Here is a 25,956-nt window from a genome sequence, read left to right as displayed (position 1 = left end):
GTGTTCCAAGCTCATATGCATCAATGCTCTCCATGCTACTCGTCTCTTTTGTGGGTTCTCAGGGAACAGATTGGAACCAGGAGTTCTTGCCTGGCCACAGCTCAGGCCTTTACCTCCTTTGGAGCCTGTACAAAACTAGTGTTAGTTTAGTTAAGAGGTCAAGTGCATCTGTCACACATCCCCTTTGGCCACGTCCAATTTGGAACCAGGAATAAAGTCCTCTCTAATTTTGGTTGTGACATAGGTCCCTGTCCAAAGTCACAGAAATAATTCTGAATCTAAGATGTCAAACTCAGAACTAAGTTTTGATCTCGTAGTCTGGCTAGAACTCAAGCTGATGGAATAATTCAGGCACACCCCATCTAATCAATCAAATGATTAGAGAAACACCAATCCAAACTTTTACACTTGAGTTTGACAAAAAACCCTACCTATAAGTCCAACCCCAGAGTCCAAGGGTCCAAAAAGCTTTCCTTCAGTATTCTTGATTTGCAAATGCAAAAGATATAAAAAATTTTCAGAACATCACTTTTTAGATGTATTATCCCAAAAGAAACAAAGTTAGATTTATTTCATTTCCTGTTATTATCAGAACTACCCAAAAGAATGAAAACAAGGGAAGAAACTCTTTGCCCGTGTTCACAGAAAATCTGATTAAGGAAAGCATTTTAAAAAAACATGAGAAAAATGTCACATTTTAGTCTATATTGGAAAATGTCCTACAATATCAACAGTGGGTCCATTATTCTAATCACTCTGTAATGAAGGGCTTGCTAAACAGATATACTAGGAGAAAAAAATGAGTTCAGTAGTGTCCACTCCCTGTGAACTCATTCTGTTGTACAAAGAAGAGAATGCCCTAAAGAAAACTCCTAAAAAGTGGTTAATTAACATATAAACCACAAATGACGGAGTATCATAAATATTCAAGTAGTGATGGATAGCGGGATAAACCCTGAGTGCATACCGTAAGTTTTTTATCTCCATAGCTATCTTGAGTTGGATATTTACAGTAAATTACAGCTGCACATGCTTTACTCTAGAGCCATATGTTTTATTATTCAACCAGATGTAAGCCATAAAACTGTTTTATCTATTTTGTGGTTCAGCCTAGTACTAATAAAATAAACTACCTGACTTATAGCTTTGCTGGCATTTTTGCACTCCAGTGAAGTGCAGTGCCAATGTCTCATGCAGTGAAAGTGATCTAAGAAAATCATATGTTCTTCCCACTTCTTATACTTTCATGAGGACCTGAAATATTTGAATGAACAGTGTTGAGCTATAACTTGTTCTTTTATTGTTTTTCATCACATGGACTATCACCATCACTGATAGTTCATTTTTGTTTCCTGCAGATTGGAAAGGACATTGCAAGGGGCCTGCACTCTGTCTTGGCGTCTACATCACTGATTTTCCTTAAATGTTACCGGGTAGCATCAAATTACTAAAATAATCATATATCCTAGAAAGGATGTATTTAGTTATATAAAAAAGATAATGTTGCAATTAACAAGACATTCCTCTCTTTTTTTTTAATCTATCTTATTAACCCTTGGACACAAGAATCAAAAAGTATTAATTTGTCTTGCCATTATTTTGGGATTAAGATTCCTTTAAGCACCTGTGAAAGCTGTCCTAAGTGCACAGACAAATGTTTTCCATTTATGTCAAGTGTGTTGGAAGACAAATTCAACTTTCATATCACTGTTTTTGCCAAAAAAAAAAAGTGTTCTCAGAGGTCTTAAAATCCTATTTTTGCTGTGGAATGTGACCATAAGCAACACCGTACATAATGGGTGTAGAGAAGACATAAAGAATATTGTGAAAAGATCACAAAATACAGCCAATTTTCTGAACATTTTTAGATACACTGCTGGCCTTGGACTAATATGCTCAGTCTCGAGGCTGTCATGGACATCTGTTAATAAGTCTCCCTAGCCCAACAACATTCATTTGACTCTCAAAATGCATAACCCTAGCAGACTAATGAGGAACTGAATGCTGAATGTTTATCAAAGGGGACTCTCTTCCATTCCATCCACCTCTTGCATACTTTCAAAGAATTAATCTATTTTAACAAGGGACCCTCTCCCTATTCTATGGCCTCAATTCAATCTCTAAAACAGGGGATTAAATCCAACATTCTGCAAGTCGGAATTAAAGTGGTTTTGGTTGTTGTTTTTCAAGCTACTCTGAGTGTTAATTGGGGTAAAATCTGCAGCTTCTGGATTACCATTCACATTTCGATTAACAGAGGAGGAAAACTTTGCCAGAAGTACCACAAGAACTAAAGAAAATGAAGTCTTTTAACCCTTTCTCAGCATAGTAAGCAGGTATAACCTAGAGGAACACAGGCAATTTAAAACGTTTTGGTTGCTCTGCACACAATAATAAAGTTGAAGAAAAAAAAAGTACTGTATCATTTTTTACTCCTCAAAATCCTTCAGATTTCATTATGATTGATTAAAAATAATTGAGCAGATGTTACAGGCAGTAATGCTTTTAAACCCTTTGCACTTAGATTTAAATCTGAAATAATGCAGATAAAGGAAGTGTGAAAGATTTCATACCATGGTCCCACAAGTATTCATGAAATGTAAGTGCTGTTTAGATACTTTCTTATGCTCGATACTTTATCATTTTTATGTTGCTGCTGAAAGGATAAGGTCTCAAGTGTGAGTTCCTGTGATAAACACATTTTCTTTTGGCTCATGAGTCATAGACAATGTAAAAAGACGTTTTCCTCTCAAAACACCAATATTGTGAACATCTGGTTCATACCCTTCTTAACAAAATTTGTTCCACTGCTCTATTACATATAAACATCTGTCATTTATATCAAGCAGTTGACAAATGCTCTATCGTGAATTCTAAGAACTGGCACGCTAGATTGTTAAATATCTTTTTTATACAAAATAAAAACTGTTTGTGTTAAAGACTGAATCCTATTCAACAGAGGTGACTTCTTTATCAAATGAAAAAAAGGGTTAAATTTATATCAACAGTCTTAAATTTTCTTTCTCCTGACAACTGTATGTAATCACTGTAAATCACTTTTCACATAAAAGCCAATGACGTGCTACTGGGTGAAACTACGTGGATACTGTTTAGTGAATGGTTTTGTCTACCTAAAAGACTGAAAGTTTTGAGAAGTTCCAGACCCTCAGAGTTTTCCAGATATTCATAGTTAGAGAATTAATTTGTTAAAAAAAAAAAAAAAGTTTTCTGCTAGTGTTCAGTGCTAAGAGGTTGTTTTGTTCCTTTGCTTTGTTCGGAAGGGACGGCCACAGCCATGCGGATGAGCCATGCATTCCAGGGAACATTCTTCCTCCAGAGGTGTGGAATCATTTCTGCCTCTCCTTTTTGGGACTGAGAGGCCCATGATATCAAAATCTGGGGCAGCTATCACTGATTTTTGTAGTGCCCCCACAGCTGTTCAAGCACAAGGAGATCACTTGATTTTCATGAGGCCAAACGGCTGTTGTGTGGTCACCTCTACATTCAGGGAAGAGCAACCTCTTCCACAGCAGGATAGGAGAGCCTCTCAGGAGACTTCAGCCAGAATCACCACAGGATCCTGTCTCCTTGAGTATTTAAAGTTATAACTGGGACCCAAACAGGAAAGGCTTTCTGCAATTTTGTGATTCATGACTCCAAGAAATGAATCCAAAATCTATGTATGACCTCCAAAACCAGCTGTATTGGGTAGAGTTCACTATTAAGAGCAAGTCAAGATGTGTAAATGAGGTGTCTCCTTCTCTCCATTGACTGTACAGACTAAACAGAGAGTCACCTGGCAACAATTAATAGAAAAATGGATTGCATTTCCTAAATGAGGTGCATAAAGTGGGCAGTCTGCACCTGGCTGTATGAGCTTTAAATTTGCCATCCTTATTCACAATGTATGAAGTATTTTTCATAGCTTTTCAGGACAGGCATTGCACAAGACATTTGTAACTAGCTGAAAACAAAGAAACCCTGTGATTCACTGAGAAAAAGGATATTTAGTTAGATGCATGACAGAGCCAGAGGCAACTTCGGAGCTGCAAATACAATTACTGCTGGCCAGAGGCATTTGCTTTGCACTTTAGAAAAAAAAAAAATAGTCTGCTCTGATTTGGCTGATTCCAGTCCAGAGAAGAACAGCATAAAACATGTTCAGTCTTACAAGATCTTGAAGATCCTCCTTAAGAAGAGAACAGATTTGGAAAAGGTCCCTTTACCTACACATGTAACATGAAAGAAGACAATTTCACCATCCTCTGCCTTCCTCTTGCCCTTATTATAATGGGCTGAACATTGCTTTTTCATTGCAGGATGGGCAAAAAATATGGAGCAATTTGATATGCAGCCTGTACTAATATTGAGAAAGCCAAATCTAGTGTCCTAATGAAATCTATTGCAATATAAAAGTGGTGTGTTTATTAATAAGGCAGAACATTATTAGATTTTCTTACTGAGCTAGAGCATTCAAGGCCATTTGGGGCAGGGAGAGAGAGCAATGCCTTTACAGTACATTCTTTGTTTCCTTAACACTGTTCACCTGTCATACTTGATTCCCACAGTGGACCTTTTATAGCAATTTGCTATTCTGACCTTTGCATACATTTTTTGCAAGTTTTACTCTGGGACTGTTTAAGCTGGGATGGGTGGGCATATGCTGAGTAGGGTAGCAGAGAGTAGGGAAGGATTAAATTTCAGTTGTGAACTGGCTGCATCTCTTGAACCATTCATTACCAGATTCCCCAACATTTGGGTTTTCAAAAGGTGTTGAATTTTTGTGTGGAAAAGGGTATTTCGTTGGCTGGACTCCACCGAAGCATACTTTCAACATTAACTCCCTATTGGCAGCAGTTACTCCTTATGATTTGTTTTAATGAACACCAGTTTAAACTGGGCTAATCATAATGTCTGCTGGAGAAAGGTTAAACCCCAGCATATTTTTTACAAGCCCGACCCAACCAGAGCTCATGTGCTGTGGATGGTAGCCATGCAAAAGGACTTTTTTGAGTGTGGGAGTTAAGTCTATACAGGATATGGTTAGAATACATAGGGGAAATTAACATTTTTCTTTTTTTTTTTTTTTCCTGTTACCTCAGTTCCCCATCTAACCACTGCATGCACTCACCACTTCTGTCTCTCTGACCTTGTTGATGTCTCCCCTTTGCCTACGACCTCTTCTACTCCTATATACCCACTGATCTCAGTTCCCTCATGCTCAGTTTATACCTTCTCAATACCTTGATCCCACTGCTCTTCATCGTCCCCCAGCCATACGTCTTCTCAGCCTTCTCACACATTTCCATGGTTTCCTAAATCCTCCCTCTCACATCTCAGGCCAAACAGCTGGAACCAGAAAAGGAACAGTTTCTAATTAAAAACCTCCAATTGTAAATATCATATATTTAACAACTACTCATTGAATCTCTCAGAAATGTCCTTAATTAAATCCCCTTGAAAATACTGAAAGGTCTTCCTTACCAAAGTCCACAGAACAAAGCCAAAGCAAAGTTGTTATGTTTATTACTGATGTCATGAACCGAAAAGGCATTTTTCATTAAAACTAAACCATAACCAAATATCATAGTAATAATAATTTGAATGTGAATTTTACCTAGCTATTCAGAATTAAATTTAGCATAAAGAATTTCTGAAAAAAAGTAAGTAGTTCTGATGAAGTTTGGGAATCAGCAGGCAATCAGCTTTACAACAGGACATCAGCTAAACCCCCACTGATAGAGGCCCCATATCATTCTGCATCTGGTTTGCGTCAGTGCTGGATTTCTAATTAGACCTTCCCAATCCATTTGTCAGTACTGGTCTACAAGTGACAGGGTTGAAATACTTTCTTCTATAGAGATATCTGCCAGTGTTTCATGCATTTTGGTTTAAAACAGGTTAAAGCAAGCATGGATCATAGCAGAATGGTGAAATTCTCTTTGGGAATAGTAACTATTACAAATTGAGGACAAAATTGAATAGGTTAAGCATTAAATATGAAGGGACAGATCCTCAGATAACATAAATTGTTATTGCTATTCCACTGATGTCATTAAGGTTGTATTGATCCAGCCCTGCTGAGAATATTTTGAAAAGTGGTACCACAACCCGCAGGCAGAAGGAATACTGAAAAAGCTATACCTACCCCCTATCAGAATCCACTTTGCTTACAAAAGTAAGGGGGGTTTTGTAGCTTTATATTAAATTTTATTCTTGTGAATATTTCTTTCTGAGTTACCTTCAACTATCTCAGAGCCTTTTCCCTTTGAAATGCAAGGGGCTTAGTGTTTCATTATTGCAAGGAACAATAACTTTATGCAATTTACATGTATAACTAAGCACTTGGATTTCAAACCTCAAGAGTACGGTATTGGAACAGTAAAAGTTCCTTCTTGAATACATAACCCATTCCAATTATACCTACAGTGACTCCATTTAGTTAAGAAAATAAAGCAACACTTATTTTATTTGCTAGTATGTTATTTATTCTTCCTCCTCCTTCTTTCTACTGCAAACATCTCTCTATGTACTGCTCTGTTTAGTAACATTAACAGATAAGCCTGTGGAGGCTGGAAATCCTGCCTCCAGGATGGTGAAAAAAAGGCTACAAAGAACTCAAAAGGAGCTGCAAATATGGAGACCAGAGGTGAGATTTCTAATGCATCAGGCATGTAATTGCATTAATTCAATACAACGATTAAAGAGCTTTGAAGCAATGCTACTGCCTCATCCAAACAGATTCTGATTAAGCAACAGAGGTGTGAGAAACTGTTATGGATCAAAGATTGATAAGATATAGGTTGGGGAAGAAAATAGGTTGGGAAGATTTAGAAGAGATATTTAGTGGCTCTGAGGAAAAAGAAAATGTGTTAGATATAAGCTATACAATAGATTGTTATGTAACATTAAAAATTTGTCATTAAATGCATACTTCAAGGAACACAAAGTGATAATGGATAATTTAAAGATTTTATTTTAAAATTATTTTAAGGAAGAGAAAATAGACAGTTCAGCTGCAGTTCAAACATCAGCCTCTTATACCTCCAACTTAAATATCTAAATTTAAACACTGGTGAAATAGCTCAGCTTCTGAAAGATCTAAAATCATTGGTGGATTTAAGGAGGTATCATAGGGTCTGTAACACATGCCCCTATTAGCACCACAAACCTAGTTTTCACTCTGGGCAGCTAAATCACCCCAACTTGATTTTCAGGGCTGCAGAGGTTTCTTCGTAATTAGGTTTCTTCCTGACTACAAATGTCTTGCTCAAAATCATAAAAAGCAAGGCAATACATTAAGCCATTCAGTCATATAAAACTCAATAACTTAGTAGCATCACAAGTCCTGCAAATCAACAGCCAAGTACAGGAACATTATTTCTGATTCCCTTTCTTTGCTGCTTGTGTTCAGATTAGTGCCTTGTTTTGAGAAGAGGTAGTCCAGAAATAGAGTGAGGAAAGGTGGGCACCTCGAGTAGCCAAGATACGGCTGATGATCGTAGTTTCCGGTATGCATTAAATGGCCATAAAATGGCATGGGCCTCTACAGAAGGCAACATGGGACTGGTATGCTAGCAAATAAGCTTTTCATTTCCTAGTTTTTTGTGGATATAAGTTCACTGGACTGTATACTAATATGGAGGCTTCCTAATATTTCTCAGAAAATTGCTTATCTTTGTATTTTTAAAAAGGTATTTTAAGGATTCCGCAGGAAAGAGCTACTGCATAAGGGAGAGGCTAAATCATGCATAAGGAGTAGGCTAAATCATGACGAGGGTTTATGAGCAGCCACTGACATAACAAAATTTATGTACTAGCAGCTGCTACAGGTGAGCATTTATATTCCAGAAACAGTAGCTTTACATCATAGGCTTGCTCAAGAGTTTTCCAATGGACAATTGCTTGGTTATACAATTTTTCTTGTGATATATAGCTGCAAATAATTACCTGGAATAATCTTTCTTCTAGTACTTACAAATTTCCAGTTGCTTCAGATCTGTTCAGGAAACACTCCTCTAACAAATGTGAACCTAAACGGTGGTTTTTTGAGAGTTATCTCAGCTGCTACTGTAGAATCTTCAGATGGTGCTAAATTCTGCACCCACCCTACGGGAAGTTGAAGAAAGTAAAAAATATTGTGATGTAAAGTGAGAATAATGCTACACAGAAGGCCCAAAAATGAACCACGTTTGAAACTGTTCAGGGAAGCCATTTTCTATGCCTATTTTAAAACCCCGTGTTAAGCCAAATACAGCTGTGATGTCTTTCTCAACACACTCCAGCAACCTGAATTAGATGTTCTAACTTTGGCCGAGCTATACCAGACATCAGAAATGGGAAAGTGGTGACAAAGATTCCTCTGTGTCCATTCTGTGGTCATCTAAAGAACAGAAGTCTAGTTCTGACACCTGGATAATTTTAGCACTCTCAGGACCTCTCCACATTACATCCACCCACAATAGCTTAAGAAGCTTCTCCAACAGCAGGTTTTCTCCTTTCAGAATCTCCCTCCTGTTTGGGGAATTCCCCCAGAAAACACCACCTTCACTCCCCTTTTTGTAATTTTTCATTAGTACTGTGTTGCAGCTCAACAAAAACATAAAGCTAATGAGTTCCCGTGTACCAACATTGACTGAAAAGACAGACTATGGCTCACTGAACCAGCACTGTTGCTTCCTACACTATAAGTGGTTTCTGGCCTGTTTTAACATCTCTTCCAAGTAGCAGTCATGCTTCTTTAGACCTAGGACCCAAACCATGCTTCTTTTCTGACGACTGAAAGGAGTATAGCATAAAATAGTGTGGCTGCAGAGCCTTAGTCATTGCATAGGTGGGGTTTGGAGCTCTTAACATTGTGTTTATCCCCTGAAATTGCTTATATTTGGAGCTTTCTTATGCTTAGAAGTGCTAATCCCACTGCTTAAAAGGCTGTATAGAGGAATACATGCTTTGCATATAATTATTCTCTTCAGCAAGTTGCCCTGTGAAAGTTATGATGTTGAGTCCTCAATGTTCTGCATAGCAGTTTTATTAATATCTGGATGAGTAGCTCCAGAAACAGCGTAAAATGTCTCTTCCTAGTGTTCTGTTGTCTGTCTCTCTGGTGAGTGAAGGGCTAATTTCAATCACTCATAATTTTACATTTTCCCACTGCATGCTGAATATCTCTTATTACTCATTTTTTGGACTTTTGGACGGGGCAGAGATGTTGGTATTGAGTAGATCAGCAGCACGTGACAGAATCCCTGGTGTAGGGAGGAAGAAAAAGAGAATTATGTAGTTAGCTGTATTGGTCTGTATGTTTCCATTAAATGGACGTCTCTGGCTTGCTATCATTCACTGTATTTGCAGTGTCTGGAAAGTTGACTTTCCCGTGAGACTAATCTATTTTAAGTTCAATGGATCAGGGGAAGTTTTTGAAAGACTTGTAAAATTCTTTACACTTCAATTCTTAAGTCTAAGGAAAGACAATACTGTGTACAATATGTACTTCTTAGTCAAGAATTTATTAGAATATTAATTGGAGGCAATTTCTCGTGTGAATTTCCACAGGCTAAAACACTCATAGAGGAGCACCACACATACATATAATTATAAAGATACTAATTGTTTTCAGAGACTACATTTAGATAAATTTAGCTGTTACAGTTGGAATTATATTCTTTCTATTTGTCTATCTTTCCCATGTTTTACCATCAGCTCTGGCAGAACTATCAAGGCAGTCAAAAGTTGTTGCAGAGAGTTTCAGACATGCTCTGAAGGAAAGAATGTTATACTTTAAGACATTTTTGGCATTTTGTCCAAATACATATGGTATAAATAGGACTACTAGTCCTTTAGCCCTTCTTGAGGTTCATTTCTTCACTGAAATAACTTGGAGAGACTATTAGAAACTCTAAACTCATTCCAAAAAACTTGGAAGAGGATATCCATTACGCCCTGAAATCTCTAGTGGGCAAAATGTCATCTGTCTTGCCTAGACGTTCAAACTATGGCAACCCCATCAAACATGCTAACCAAACAACAGTGGGAGAGGTGACCTTCCAAAATCTCGTTTCTGTGGCTGCTGTAATGTCAGTGACTACTGTAACCTCTGTTCAAGTCTCAAAATCAACCCAAGATTCATACAATACCTCAGTGGCGTACTTACACCTTACTTACTCCTCTGAAGATCATATAGCTTAAGATAAGAGCCCTACATTATCTTCGTGGTCAATAGCTATAGAAAGAAAGCAGTGGTAAGAAATGAGTGGTTTAATTTCTTTTATCAAAAGCCGAGAGTGACAAACTTTGTGGCTTTTACTGAAAAAAAACATGCCACAGGGTATGTACCATTCTTGGCCCATAGCACTGCCTACACAAATTCTCTCCGGAGTGAGAGAACAACCACAAATAACTGCTGTTATGGATGTTGCTTAATGCATGGCTGGAAGGTGCATATTTACCCTGTAAAAAGAACCATGTAAAAACTGAAGAATATTTGCTTTCAGTCTTCATAATAGAACATGCTCAGACCTTTCAGACTCCATCTTGCTTCTGTTTTTGGGGTTGCCTGGGAAGCCGATATAACAAGAAGCCTAAGGGGTATTAAGAAATCCTGGTGTTAAACAGATGCATAAATAGGCACTGAAATACTGGCATTCCAGGTGATAAACCTTGAAAGGCACCCAGACTTCTTCTAAACATCCATGTTTAGAAATCAGGAGCACTGCAGATACTCCATGCCCGGGCTCCTTTCTCTAGCACCTCAGGTTAAACTCAGCACATATATCTCTTTTTGAAAGAAGGACAACATTATTACACTCAAAGACTGATATTAAATGTGAACCTCTGAACCCTAATTTAACAAAAACCTAATGTTCCACCTTGCTCAATCTTAGAAAGCACCAATGTACACCCCTCCTTGATGGGCCTGCGTGAAGAAAGGGCACCGAGAGCTTCTCCCCGAGGGGATGCAAAGGCACCAGTGGTCTCGCAGAATACTCTGTATCCCACTGTAGGTCTGCTTTACACTCAGCCTGGAAAGGGCTGCATGAGCATGTCCAGCAATGCCCAAGCATGCCCAGCTTCCTGTCTGCTCTGCAGTACCTTTGGCTGCTCCAGAGGCTCAACTTGCAAATGGGGCAGTAGCTGAGTCTAATAGTGAAGGCACTGTACAGGCATTTTTTAACGGCCAGCGTCATCAGTGTAGACTTTGCCAGTATTTCACATGGTTTATGACAGACCATGGTAGGAAAGAGAAGCCTGCCCACTACATCAGCCATGGGCAGTGGTAGCAGACTCCCAGTTGTATGACTGGCCCTACAACAGGAAAGCCACAGCTGAACCTCAGACCCATCACATGATATAATTTCAGGGATTACTGCCATCAAACCATAGCAAGACCTTACTTGCATTTGTGGTTTGCATGAGAGAAGAAGGCTCCCTCAAACCTCCCTGTTTGGGTAGATGCAGATTATACACGTTTGCTCAATCTGTCCCTGTTCCCACCAACAGTGCCTCATTGCCTAACACCGCTCTGGTGCTGATATTGCTTTTAAAGGCATTTTTCTGTCCTGTTAGCATTAAACATCTTTTGAGATCGTTCTTTCCTCCTTTTCTCTTAGGATTGGATCTGCTGTGAACTCAACAGGTTTCTCCATATCCGGCTGCATGAATGAGAGACTTTGAAGACTTTGCTGATTCAAGAAACTGAAGTGATTGACTGGAACAGCAGTACAGTAATAGAGGGAATCACTAGGGGGATGTTGGAGCAGACAGCTGTTATATTATTTCGGACAGGCAGTTTTCCTTATAAATATTTACTGTATTGAAAAACAGACAGCTATTGTAGTAGTGATCTGGAAAAAATTTTGAAAAATGACTGGGATTTTCCCTGTGAGACCAACATCAAAAGCTGTAACTGAATATACTTATAGTCCAATATTGCACAAAATTTGGGCTCAATCTGTATTTAGGCAAAACTTCCAGTGAAGTACTGTATTTTTAATGCAAGGGGTCAATGTGACTTTTGTTTCAATACCCATTTCAGGACTCCCACCTATTGTTCACAAATTTTACCCAACCTGAGACATATGCCTGACAGAAACGGCCACATATTCCTCAGATGTAAAGGGGCCTTCACAGCCCTCACTGCAGCTGGCTTGATTTACACCAGTGGAAGATCTGAACCAGTAGCAGAGATGAGTAAATTTATTAAGAAATCGTTTAAATGCATCCAAAATATTTTTCTGAAAAGCTGCTGCTACTTTTATCATCAACTTCTGAACATCATAAATGTAACAAACCGTTTCTAATATCCATACCAAACAAAGAAAAAAAAAATCACACTATGAATACTTGAAAAAAAAATCACACTATGAAATTTCAATAACTTAAATATTTGAGAGCCATAACTTAGTTGCTGCTGTTGTTGTTTTTAAATTGGCTTCTTCATTATGTGAAATGCTGTACCTATGAGATAATTGACTTTTCCCTGCAATTAAACCTGCAATTAAAAAATTGTTATCATCACTTAAATAACTGCTTGGGAAACAATTCAATGAAAAGACGAGCTGAAATCGAACAAATGGTCTTTTCTCAGAGCGTGAATAACAACAAGGTTTCATAGTCTGTCAGTCACAGTATCAGCAAGCTTGTCTTTGAAAACGCTTCCATTTTTCAAGCTTTAGAGGGATTGCTATAGATCCTGAGGGCATAAACCTGAAAGAAAGATCATAATTCAGCAATAGGAGGTCTGCTTATCTCACTCAACAGTGAGCTGGCAGAGGACAGGGGACCCACGCTTTGTTTACAGGGGGAATAAACAGCATACCTTCTTCGTGCCTGAACGGGCTTTCAACCCCCATGGTACAGAGGTGCTGGATGGAGGGAAGAGACTGCGAGGAAAAAACTGTGTATGAGTGTGTAGGTGTGTAATTAGAGGGGCTATTCACACCTTCAAAAAAGAAAAAGGAATCTGCCTCGTCCTTACAGTATCCCTTGATCTCTTTGTTAAACTGTATTTGTAGGTTTCTATTGAAATGTCATTCAGGAAATACCATTCAGCTTCCCTTGACACAGAAGGAGGGAGGATGGTATTAAGTGACCTGTATGGTGAAAAGAAAGCTGTGACTCAATTTTATATTATTTCTAATTAAACAGAGATAATTACAAAAGAGATGGGGAAAATGGGAAGAAAAAAAAAAGAGAGAAAAAATTAGATCGTATCTATAACTCATATATGACAGGGCTAAATTCTGCTATGCCTACTTATCCTGAATTACTCTTCCACGTAGGGTAAGCCCCATTGATTTCAGAGGATTGGTCTACTTGCAAAATATTCCTCTCAAAAAACACAAAGGTGCCAGGAAAGATTAAACTGATTATAAGAGCAGTGTGCTAATTTATCTAGTAAGAACTGGTCATTTCACACTTTTAGAAGAAGTTTATTTAAAATCTAATTACAATGGTGTATTTTAATTTGGAGTTACAGGTGACATTCACCAAATAGAAAGATCAGTAATTACCCTAGTTGGCTGCTACAAAGCTAAGAAAACCAAACCAAATGAAAAGAAATCTTGGCTGAAAAAGAATATAGACATGATAACATTATTGTATCAAATAGTGATACACTTTGACTTTGGCTTCTGATTTTCTCTATACATTTCTAAATAGCTTCCTGTTTGGATATGACAGGAAAATAGACTGAAAAAACCCCTTTTATTATATTTAAGTGCATCACCTTTAAAAATGACCCTTTACAAGTTACAAACTGAAGATAAAAAATACTATTTCTATTCTGCTGCCTATGGTCCAAAAGATAATCTGACTTGAACATACTTTTAAATGTCTTTAAGAATTTAACAAAGTAAATATTTCGATTTTCCTTCACTTTTTTTTTTACTCCAGCAAAGCTAAATGAATGTAAAGCAGTTTTAACTGTTTTAAGTAATCAGCTTGACTGTCTCAGTTCTTCATGAAAGATAATGAGGTGTATTTGATCAGAAGGTTCATTAAAAATGATTACATGAAAAAATGAAAGTCATTCCAAACAGTGTTGTTAATTGGAAAAGATGAGTTGACGTATGACTGAAGTTTGGATCCAAGTTCAGATTCAAAGAAAATGTGTAACAATTTGTTTTCCCATGTGCATTAGTTTGTGTGATGTTATGACATTAACAAGTCCCTCAGTTATATCAATTTTCATTTCACTGTGTGATGTTGAAATAATTTACATTTTTCAAAATTACGTTTTAGTTTCTGAGTATGAATTACCCAAGAAAGTAATTGGCTGTTTAGAAATCAATGTTTCTAATAACCAAACAAGTGTTGAATCATTACATTTTCCAGCGCCAGTCATATTCTTCATATGATTTCTGAATTGAGCATGTCACATTACTGATATCTTATCCCTTTTAAATTGAATTTGAATAAAAATGGTAGCCAGAGAAAGTAATTATTTTTCGTGTCTCATCTGCATAGCTAATGTCATCAGAATAACAAATAGTATGCTTTCTTTAACTTGTCATGGGCAAATATTGCTTGAATAGTCCTACAGACCTCACAGAAGCCACATCTCTGATTAAGATTTACAGAATTGACCATCATATACTTAACATTTAAGATACCTAAAATAATCAGGTAAGATAAATGCAAGGGAGAACGGAGAATATATAGGACTGCTCAAAAGAAGGAGATCTCCACTGAAACCTACAGCAAGATTTCAGCCTATGGGGATGTATTAAGCCATGAACATATGCTGAATAAAATTTTCTTCCTCAGCAAATTGCATAGTGCTTTGGAGTACAAGTGGGCATAGGACTGGGAGTTCCCCTCCAAAATCTATCTACCCTAAACACCTTGTTGGGACGGAATGAATGGCATATCTCTCTCCATTGCTGTAGAGAGAGTTTAGATAGTAAACTTAAACTGGACTCCTAACTTCCACACAACTGACGGGTGAGATGAATCCTGAGTGCTCTGTGCTCTTTTTTGGGGTTTTACAGCAACTCACCAAAGTTCAGGTAACTGCTTGGGATCTACAGAGGACAGGAGAATAGGTTTGCTTTTAAAGACTGTACTAGGTGGCATTTTTGAAAAACAGTCAAAGCTTCAACTTGATCAAACAAAAGTGTGAAAGTACAACTTTTCTTGTGCAGAATATGTGTTGGATTACTAAAAAAGTAGATTACTTTTCTAAAAAAATTGTATCCATGGTATGCGTCAGCTGTCTGTTAAATGGGTGTATCTGAAGGTTTCACAGAGCTGTTCAAGGCTAACTTACAAAATAAGTTGTAAAGTAATTAACCACTTTAGAAAGAGATTTTCTTAACTGTTATGTCTTTAAGAGATGAAAATGTATTCTTTATCAGGGACTCTAATCAAGGAGCAACAAAGAAAAATACTGTGAAGACAATATTTGTTCTACGTTTTTCAAGAAGTTGTTGTATCTTAGGTAGTTACAACTGATACTGTGAAGTAAGCAGGAAATTAGGTCACTCATACTATTTTTCAAGTTAAATTCTACAAGAAATAAATTCAATTGTAATGCTTTTAAGCACCTGGAACTTGACTGTTCATTGCTTTGCCCTTGAGTGAGGATATTTTTTTGAATGCAGCTTGTACAAGGTAATGACAATGCAAGATATAAGAGTATAAAGAGTTCAGTCATTGCATCCTAAAGCTTTGAATCTGAAACAGTCTCTCTATAAGCAAATTTGTCTCCCAGAAAATTCAGAGAGAGCATAAATATTATTAAACAGCATGACTGTTTTAAAAAGTTATTATTAAAAAGTATGACTTACAGAGAGAAATGGTACTGCTGATACTTGTTTGAGGAAAGCAAAAAAATATTGATGGAATGTGTCAGTTAATGTTAGTTGCATCACCAAATTGCAGAGTACATCTTTACAACTGAAACTGTTAAAAACTTTGTTGGGATCCAGGGAATCATTAAACACCCTGGGACCCTGGTTCTGTAAAGAAATGCTTCATATTACACTTGCCCACAAATAGTTTCCACAGAGAAACATCTAGACAGTGCACCATTGTAGGCTGCAGATCCTCTGAAAAGGCACGGTGCACTGAATATTAACACCATTTCACACATTCCCAAGATGTATGCAATTACCTCAGGGAGAGGAGCTGGGAATGTGAGGTCTCAAGGGCTTAGATAATGACATAAAATAAATTGCAACGATTACCCATGTATTTTTCCAAGAGACATATTATTTAAAACCTGTCTAGGCTTTTGAGAATGAAAGACAGAGGAATGTCCACTTTATGAAATTGCTATTAATGTGTGACCTAGAGTTGAAGACAAGGTTAATTATGGGTTTTTAACAGAAGTATCATTCTGGTTTAATATCAGTACCCAGGCCTTAAATATTGAAGTAAGTCACATTTTTCAGGGACAATTGCCTTTGAATGAAGAATGGCGGGGCTCTGATCTTTGCTGACCCTACTGACTCCCACTGTGTAATCCATAGCAACAGCGTTGCTACAGCAACCGGGGAACATGTCGTAAAATAGGATAAGACCATGAAATCTGATGCCATACTTCCATGAGATGCAAAATTGCAAATAGCTTCCTAAACCAGATTTATTAAATGATTGATATATTGTATATAAATTATATGGGATCAATCTGAAATGAACGGGGATCATCGTGCTGTGACACCATCAAAATAACTGGAAGGCAAGCCAATCTTACTGGACATATTAGTGTTCTGGTCAAATGTTTGGTGCTTAAGACAATTATCCTCAAATCATGTGCATCTTTCCTTAATGTTTTTGTTCTCTCACCTTTTTCTCTCATCCAGATGTAGTAGGTGATCAGGTAGACTTGATCTAATCTCATACAGTTATTCCTAAATTAAATGGAGAAGAAGAAACAACTGTAATCAGTGCTGTGTGAATGAGAGGACATTATTCAGGATATTGTATACAGTTTCATTTTGCCATGTCTACAAGCTGATTTTTCCTTGGGTTAGTGTACATCCATCCACCCAGCATGTAATTTACATGGATGTTCACAAATACAACAGATAAGTTGGTAACATTAAATTATACTTTCTGACAAAGAAAAAATTATTTTTGACCACAATATGCTTCAGAACACAAGCATAAATGGCATGTTATAGCTTTTAACCATAAATATAAAAAACTAAGCAATAAAATATAACACCACAGAGGCTGAACCATCAGCAATTTTTAAAAGGCTATGTTTTATCAAGAGCACAACAAAACAATCTGAGAACAAAAGTCCTATTCATTAGAAAAAAGTTCTTGCCGCTCAACCCTCACAACATTTGTTAATTAATATAACTTTGCAGTAAGCTTAAGTATGTCTCACTGAATGGATGGATTGTGCTATACATATTATAATAGGCTCAGTAGCTACATAGCACAATGCAGGAAATTTTTTGGAAGGATCAGAAGGACTCACACTAATCAATTTCATACAGTTTTTTTCCCGTGTTTAACAATAGTCAGAGTTGGCTATTTCAGAAGAAGCTGTAAAACCCTTACATTGTGTGCAACCTTAGATTTCTATACCATAAAGCTAAATTTCTGCCAAAGCACAGATGGTGATCTACCTATTTCCCCAAGCACAAGGTTTGATGGTTCTTGTAATTTGATTCTCTTTTGTTAGTACAGCTAGTCAATGAGGACTGTCTTTCTCTGAAAGTTTTGCCTTGTGATGCTATGCTCTACTGCACATATTATGCGGTAGACATTCTGCCTCCATAGGAGATTTTAAAAGTATGTTGGTCCAAAATATTAACCTTACTGACATCTGCATCTTTAAAGATGACTTTTTGATACAGAAAGTTCAAAGAGATGCTCATACAAATCACAAAGTCAGGCAACACTGATCCTGTTCTTACAAGGTCTTAAGGGGATAAAAAGGTATGAGTTGATATATGCTCTTTGAATGCCTATATAGATGATCACTGCAAACCAAGAATGTTATTTTTCAATTTCTTTTTTTGATATTTTAAGGCTGTTAAGTGACAAAATATTTATTTTCTCTAAAATTACTCACTTTTTCACTAAACATATGAAAATTGATCATGCACTTCTAGAAGTATTCGTGCTTTTAATCAACAAACGTTCATATTTATGGTTCCTGAAAACAAAAAAATGTAGCCTTTTTTTTTTCAATTAAAAGCTTAAAAAAACCCCAGTACTTTATTTTTAAAAAATCATTACTACTCAAGCAGCTCTAACATTCCTATACTTATCTGCCACAGAAATTTCACTGGAAACACAAGATTATCTTTGTAAGCTAACTGAAACAAGTCAGCAAAATAATTTGATTTTATGCATGAAATTCTAATGCTGACACCAGATTTAAACTGCTTGTGAAATCCGGCTGCAAACTCAGGGGCATAGAATTGAATTTTTTTAATTTTTTTTTTTTAAAAAGGTAAGATATTCACAGCCTTGGTCTCCCTGCTGAATTATATAATTATGTCCACTAGCCAGTAATATAGGAAAATCTTCTGGGAGATCTGTTTACAGAAAAAAAAGAATTTTCCATGTCCATTAGCTGTAATTACAATAATACTTCTTTCAGTGGGGTCAGTTTCAGAGTTAAAATAGAAACTCCCTCAACAACCTCCTTCCTTCACTTTGACTCTATATTTCTACAGGGTCTGGAGGCCTTTTAGCCAGGTAAAAAATTGTATTAAACTGAAATGACAACATTGTTGGAAAAGCAGGAAGTTTCTTTTAGGTTTGGGTTGGTTGTGTGGAGGGGTTTTTTAATAGCTTTTTAGTAGTTCTAGTTTTTAATAGTTCTAATAGTTTTTTAATAATTCATTTTTTACTATCCCCATTTTGCAGTAGAAAGGACAGTGAGCAAGTCCTGCATCTCACTTGTGAAGGACGTCACTGAAGAAAGTGTTGATGTGCCTAGGAGTCAATAACAGCTGTTCTGGCCTTTGGGGCGGGTGTGATCCAAAGTGTGATCCCTAATCCCAGGTGGCTACCAACTCCTGACTACAGGACTGTCACTGTCCATGGTGCACCCTATAGAGAGGATCCCCTGACCACCCAAACTGGGGGACCTATTGGTGTGTGTGTCAGCACCTTCCGTGCTCAAATGCCTGGATTCCTTCAAAGGGAAGGACTCTTCTAACTGAAATATAGATACAGCTAGGGTGATTTAAACACTTTCCTAGATCTTTCTTGTATGGACTTCCAGTTCAAGAAAGAATTTAGCTTTCTTGTTTCCTCAGCTGAAATGATCTGAGACAGTCCTGAACAGCCTTAATTTCCCTATATGGCACATAAGATCAGGATTTCAGTCTTTCAAGCTCTGCCATTCATTTCAATTATCTTCCCGTACTTCAGATTTTCCTGCCACTCTGATGGGAATTACTCATCCATTTTGCTTTCTCATATCCCTGGATACACACACACGTACATGCACACATGCATTCATGCACGAGGTCAAGCACAGACTCTCGTACTGGGGATTCACAGGCAGCAGGAACACCTAAATTAAGAAATACATCCCACCCCTGGTCCTTCTAAATGCAGGACAGAGTCCAAAGGTCTACTGCTTCATGCTACTGATTTGTATAGTCTGCAACCAGTAAGTCATAAGCTTTATTTTCTTTACCTGAAATAAAATTAGTCACAAAACGTCCCCCATAAACTATTTTCAGTGAGTATATTTTATTTTATGGGTGACTTTTTGTCAATACAAGTTTCTCCATTTTCACAGAGGTCCCCTTCCCTGTTATGAGTAGTATTCTGTGTGAAAAGCAAGCAAAACTAATTGCTATGTTTGTTCCCCTTATGTTTCCTGCTCCACTGGCATCAGGAGGAACTTTGCCATTAAGCTCAGAGGATGCTGGATCCAGCCCCAAATAGGCTCATGTACTGCAGTAACATCATTTTCTCTTGTTTTCAATGGCATACCTTGTTCTTTCTGTTAATGTCCATCCAACACATCAAAGACTGATTGAGTCAAGGCAGGTTATAGCTAAAAAGAACATAACCCCACCAGCAAAGTTTAAGGCTGAAGCTATGACCTATTTTAACTAATAAACAAAATGGGCTTCACAGGTGTCAGAATTCCACTGCAATCAACCACTAATCTTTGTTTTGCAAGAGTGAAATAACAACAAAAGCAATTTATCTGTAAAATGACAAGTCGACTCTTGCCAGTTTTGTGTTAAAACAAGAGACTTGTGTAGGTATTTTTGAATATTTTTTAATCATGAACTTTAAATTCTTCACATATGTGAGGTAGGGAGGGAATATTTATATTATTTGATTGTTTTATCTACTTTCCAGGCTCAATTATTTTATCAGCTGAAAAGCTGGAAAATATTCTTCCGACTAAATAACTTCATGTTTATCATTCATTTTATGTTTTTTAGCCAGTCCCCATGATGCCATCCTAATTCTGATAATGTTGATAGAAGGAGCTGGAAACATTTACATTAAGTTATCTAATAATTCTATTCATTTGAAGAGGTTGTCAAATATATAAACCACTTGCCAATAAACCAGCATAATAAATATACTTCATACTGCATAGTTCTCTTGCACAGATAGATCCTAATCTTTTTTTACATGTTTTATATTTTCATAGGTTTATATTTAGCTTAGTTTTGTGTGTAAGCATTGGTTCTGGGAAGAACAAATCATAAATAAATCAGATTCCTATTAAACTGTAAGATCTTTAGAGCCAACATCCTTGTTTTAATCTGTGAGGGAGGATGTACAAGAACACTGGTGCTGGTGCACCAATAATAAATAATTATCATCTCCAGTTTTCATGCATTTTCCCTATGTTGTAACCTGTTATCAAATAGGTTTGCAGAATCAGAGTGAGTCTTTATCTTGCAGGCTATGTAGGTAACTGATTTTTTGCAAGCAATTTTTGTGGCAATTAAATTTTGATGGTCTGTCAGACATGTGCAGCCAGTAACGTAATTGGCTCTAATTTAAAAAATAATAATTTTTGTCATACAAGTAGCCAAAGAAAACAAAGAAAGGGGACAAAGGGTTAAAATCTGAGCCAACTGCCTTTCCTCAGGAAAAGCCTGTAGTTGAGACAAGGGGAAATCATATATGAGAATAATTTTCTCACTCTATATATAAATAAAGAGAAACTTCACTGTGAAAATATTAGCCATGAGGTTGTTTCTGACAGATGTCCTTACATCTTGATTCCACTACAGTCCAATGTAATGTTTTTGAACTCTACCTCATTTCAATATATATTTACTCAGAGAGAGGGGAGAATGACAGCAAAATGTAATATTCAGAGTTTTTATTATAATTTTAGAGTACAGAATATGCAGATAGCCATCATCCAAATCATTACCCAATAGTGCTGGGCAAATAGCAATCACAAGATTTAATATGTGCACAAATGTTTCACATTAAAACCTGATAGACTGTATAGTACTTCCCACTAAAAGGAAAAGGAGGGGAAAAGAATAATAAAAAGATGTGGAGGGAGCTATGAATTGTTATGCCTTTGTTTGCTCTTGATTGCCCCTTTATATTCATAAGAACTCTGCCCCTCTTCAAGAGGCTGCTGGTTTTTGTGACAGTGTGTGGCAGAAGAGGCGGTCACTGCTCCCACGGAAGGCGACTGGATTTTTGTTCTTCCAGGTTTCTTTGTTCTGCGTTTACATGGTTCCACTTTAGGTATAGCACCCTGAAACAGGAATAAGGAAGCATTTCTCTTTGCAGTATGTATACAGTGTATACCAGTCCCTCTACTCCTTAGCTTAGTGCAGCCTTTCTGTGCTTGTTTCAGGCGGATGAACCTTGATAGTTTTCAGTTATGCCCATTGGACTTTGCACTGAAAGAGATGTGCCTTAGTTAACACAGATCTGCATGACTCCTGCAACATTTTATCACATGCTTCACTTCAAAAAATCAAGAGTTCTCCACGTGTCCCTGTCACACATGGCTCTCAGGGCACGAGCTGGTTTGCGTCTCATGCAACGGAAGCACCTGAGTGTTCAGGTGACCCTCACCGGCTGTGGCCTGAGGGACTACTTCAACAGGTAGTGCTGACCTGTTGAAGTGACCTTCAACAGATGTGCTGACCTTCAACAGATGCTGCTGACCTTTCTCATCTTCTCCATCTCTCCAACACCTTGGAGCGAAGATCAACGGCTACTGTGAGAATAGGCTTTCAGATATTTCCTACTGAAGTCTTACCTTCACCAAAAAGAAACATCTCCACCACATTTACCTTTGCCTCCTCAGGCTCCACAGGGTCAATGATCACGCTCCCCATCTTTTCATCTCTGCTGTTCCTTTAATGACAGGATACAGATTAAAACCCCCAAATACTGCTTTCAAAATAGCCTAAGCAGATCTTCCCCACAGCTTTTTTTTTTCTTTTTGTTTATTTTTAATGAAGGTAAGAATACGACCATAAGTGTGATGTTTAAGGAGAAAAAATCCTGCTGCAAGGAAAAAGGTGAAAAAAAAACAGTCAGAAGAGTATCCTATTTTTTGTTCCAGGAGGATCTCATGGAGATGACCAACTTCCCCTAACATTGGCAGAGTCAGGTTAATTATTTTTTAGAAAAGTAAAAAGTAAATCTGGTTCACAGTCAGCTCCATATGCTGTTTATGAAAATCCTATCTCACTCACCAGAAACTCGTTGTTTAATAGCTGTGAAACAGAGCTTAAAGAAACATCATTGATTCATATGGTACAGACTGATACAACAATCTCCATTTACTTTAAGTGTTCACTGATCATTGTTTCAGATATTCAGTAGGGGTCTGGAAGAGATAAAATGAAGAGGTGCTGAAGATCCAGATTTATATCTCTAGGGATTCTTTGGACACCCCATTAGGCTTTCTGCAATTCACAGAAAGGAAAAATAATTTTTTCCCACCCTCCCAAACACAATAACCAGAAGAGGATCTCATGACCAGAAGTTGAAAATGAAGTTACTGTTGAGATTTGGCTACCCAAAGGGATTTGCAACACATCCAAGAAGATAAAAATGTTTTTGTCATCCTCGCAACAAAGGAAGTCAGAAAAGCCACTGTTAAGCAGGAGGTGATATAATTCCAAACATGCCCTTTAGAAGACTTATACTACCACTGTGTTTAACAGTGATGTATGATTTTGATTGCCCTGATTTCATGTAACCATCCTGAGTTTAAAAGGTTTGATTTTCAGAGGATGGAGCTGAGGTATTTGAAACCACTAATTCAGAAATCTGAATTTCCTAGCACATACAGCAATACCTTAAAAAATGAAGTTCTGCCATCAGTTATCTGAGACTGCTTCCTAATTATCTCACTATTCCTAGGATATGGCTGCCCAGAAGTGAGTTCCCTGAAGCACAGAGCTATCTGGATTAACTTAACCTAGTTAGCTCAGACATCATTACTACTCCAGTGGCAGCAGTAGGAGCTAATTTCTCCTCCTCAACAGAGCAAATTGCTTCAACATCGGCAGAGATAGTCATAGAATAAGAAATTGCCAGTCTCTGTAGACATGGTGTACAACCTCTTCTTAAAGTTAGCTTTTAATGTGGGCACAGTAAATCATCATTAGCATTTCTGTAATATACTGGGGATTTTTCAAGTGGTGACAGATTTTCAGGTATGCAATAAAACATTTTTTGCCCGTGAAGGGATGAAATGGTGAAGCAAAACTGAATATTTACAAATGTTATCATTCATGGTACTGAAAGATCAAGTAGCAGAACTAAAGAGACAAGCAGATGTACTTAGAAAAAAATCAATGCATATGAGATATTTCTTTGATGACACATGCCTAGTTTTAGACTCCAAAGAGGTGACAGGAGAGGGAGGCCAGCTGCAGGGATGGAAAAGATGAGTGAAACAAAGATAAGGCACAAGAGAAACAGGATAATATAAAAGATAATGACTGAGTAATTGTGAAGACAGATATTAAGAGAGGAAGGAAGCATGGCAAAAACAGTGAATGCAGTAATGGTGTCTAATATATCAAGTATTGGATATCATAGGTGGTGAAGCAGAAGTTTTAATACAACACTTGAAAATAAATAAGAAAAGAAGTGACAAAACAATGTAATCCAGGCTAGAATATTTTTTCACTAGTGGCAAAATGAAAGCATAGAAGAGAAGACTGAGAAAGAGAGAGGCATTTCAAAGAAGAAAAAATATCGAAGCAAAAACATTGTGCATTTTTTCCTTTAATTAAAGTTCATCTTTATTCTTTTGTCTCCGTCAGCAATAGTTGCTGCTTATTACTGAATTTTATTTTCTTTACTGTATTGGTTTTATTATTATTATTATTACAAAGCTGTGTTCAATTAATAGCTGCTTTTGTTTCGCAGGCACATTGCTGCTAGGAAGCATTTCATAAAGACTACCTTTGTTAGCAGGTACCCTCAGTACCAAGTACCAGTACCATCACCAGTATCCCTCAGTACCATCCCTCAGGTATTGGCCTCCCGTGGGTGGGTAGGACTGCACAACCTCAGTGAAGGTCAAGTCCAACCAGGTAAACACTCCACTGTGTGACACACAATTCCCATCAAGACACCAGGACATATGGCACACCTTCATGGCAGATTTGTGTCACTAAAAGTGAAAGGAGAGGTACTCAAGAGGAGTAAGTAGAAAACACGTCATGGAGGAGGGCCTGTTCCACAAAGCCATAGCCAGGGAATATGTCTTCTAGTGGGAGTCCTTTTCACATGGAGCCTGATGAGAAGACACACTCCATCTGTATTTGCACCCAACATCACTAACCCTCAATGCCTCCAGGATGACAGCATAACTGCTGTGGTATCATTGCACCAGCTACAAATTGCAGAGTGTAATTGAACAGTTTGCTCAAAATGTGAGATGCGAAAGGTGCACCAAGACTTTTTTATCTATTATACGTCTTAGTGAACTTCCAAGAATAAAAAACAGTACGATCTTTATGGATGTGATAGGCCTTTTATTGCAGGGGAAGGAGGGTGGCCCACAAGAAAAGTTCTACTTCCAGCTTAAGGTCTAATACAAGATCTTGTCTCTGGCACAGATCCTGACTTTATCATTATGCAAAGAGCTGTAATTAAATGCATCAGAAACCATGGTCCTCTACATAGAATTAAATAAAATATATCATGTCAACCATGAATCACTCTTATTGAATTTTTGACTGAGATACAGAACAGTAGATGTTGACATGTGCTATGAGAATGTTTGGTTTTCCAACAGAGAAGTTGATTGTTGGTTGAAAGTAAAAAAAAATGTTAGACTTATGTAAGTTTTTTTTGTCTTACTCTTTTCCCTTCCTCTCTAAAGTAAAAAAAGAAACACAGCTTTTAAAAGAAAAGTATTTTCTTGATCTAATTTAAACTAGAGCTAGTATGCAGTTATTAATCTACAAAAATAAGAAGGCAAGCAGTGAAATTAGCTCATTCTTTTTCATATCATTATTGTAATCACTTTCTTGGTAGCTGCTTCTCACAGTTAATTCAGCTGTAGATAATACCAAGCATGCAGGTGTCAGTTGATTTTTCTGAAATTTCTAAATGTTTTCATTGTATCGCTCATACTGAAACGGCTGGATAATTTGGTCCGCCACACCATTCTGAAACTCTGTAAGAGCCTTTGTTTGTCTTCCATACAAATGAAGATTAAGCATCACATTACCATGGGCTTCACTCACTGCAAGTTGCATTTATACTAAAGGAGAATGAAAGTTTAAATTGTTTGAAAGTACAGCCAAAGCTGCAAGTTTTCCAGCTGAAAAGAACTTTATCTTAATAGTTAAAACTCACACCTGTTCAGAGGACCATGCCAGGTCCTTAAAATGAATTTAAGCCCTCATAATATTGCTATAAATTTAAGCAATAACTTATCACATGAGCCTTGATCTGGCTCTAGACCCAGGAATGAATTTCACCTGTGGTGAGTGTTGTGTGAAGGGAAAAAAATGTATGAGAAAGATTCCACAGAACTAAGCAAGCTGATAAGTT

The sequence above is a fragment of the Ciconia boyciana genome, chromosome 1 (assembly GCF_034638445.1).
Source record: "Ciconia boyciana chromosome 1, ASM3463844v1, whole genome shotgun sequence".
Taxonomy (NCBI): domain Eukaryota; kingdom Metazoa; phylum Chordata; class Aves; order Ciconiiformes; family Ciconiidae; genus Ciconia; species Ciconia boyciana.
This window is presented reverse-complemented; position numbering follows the sequence as displayed.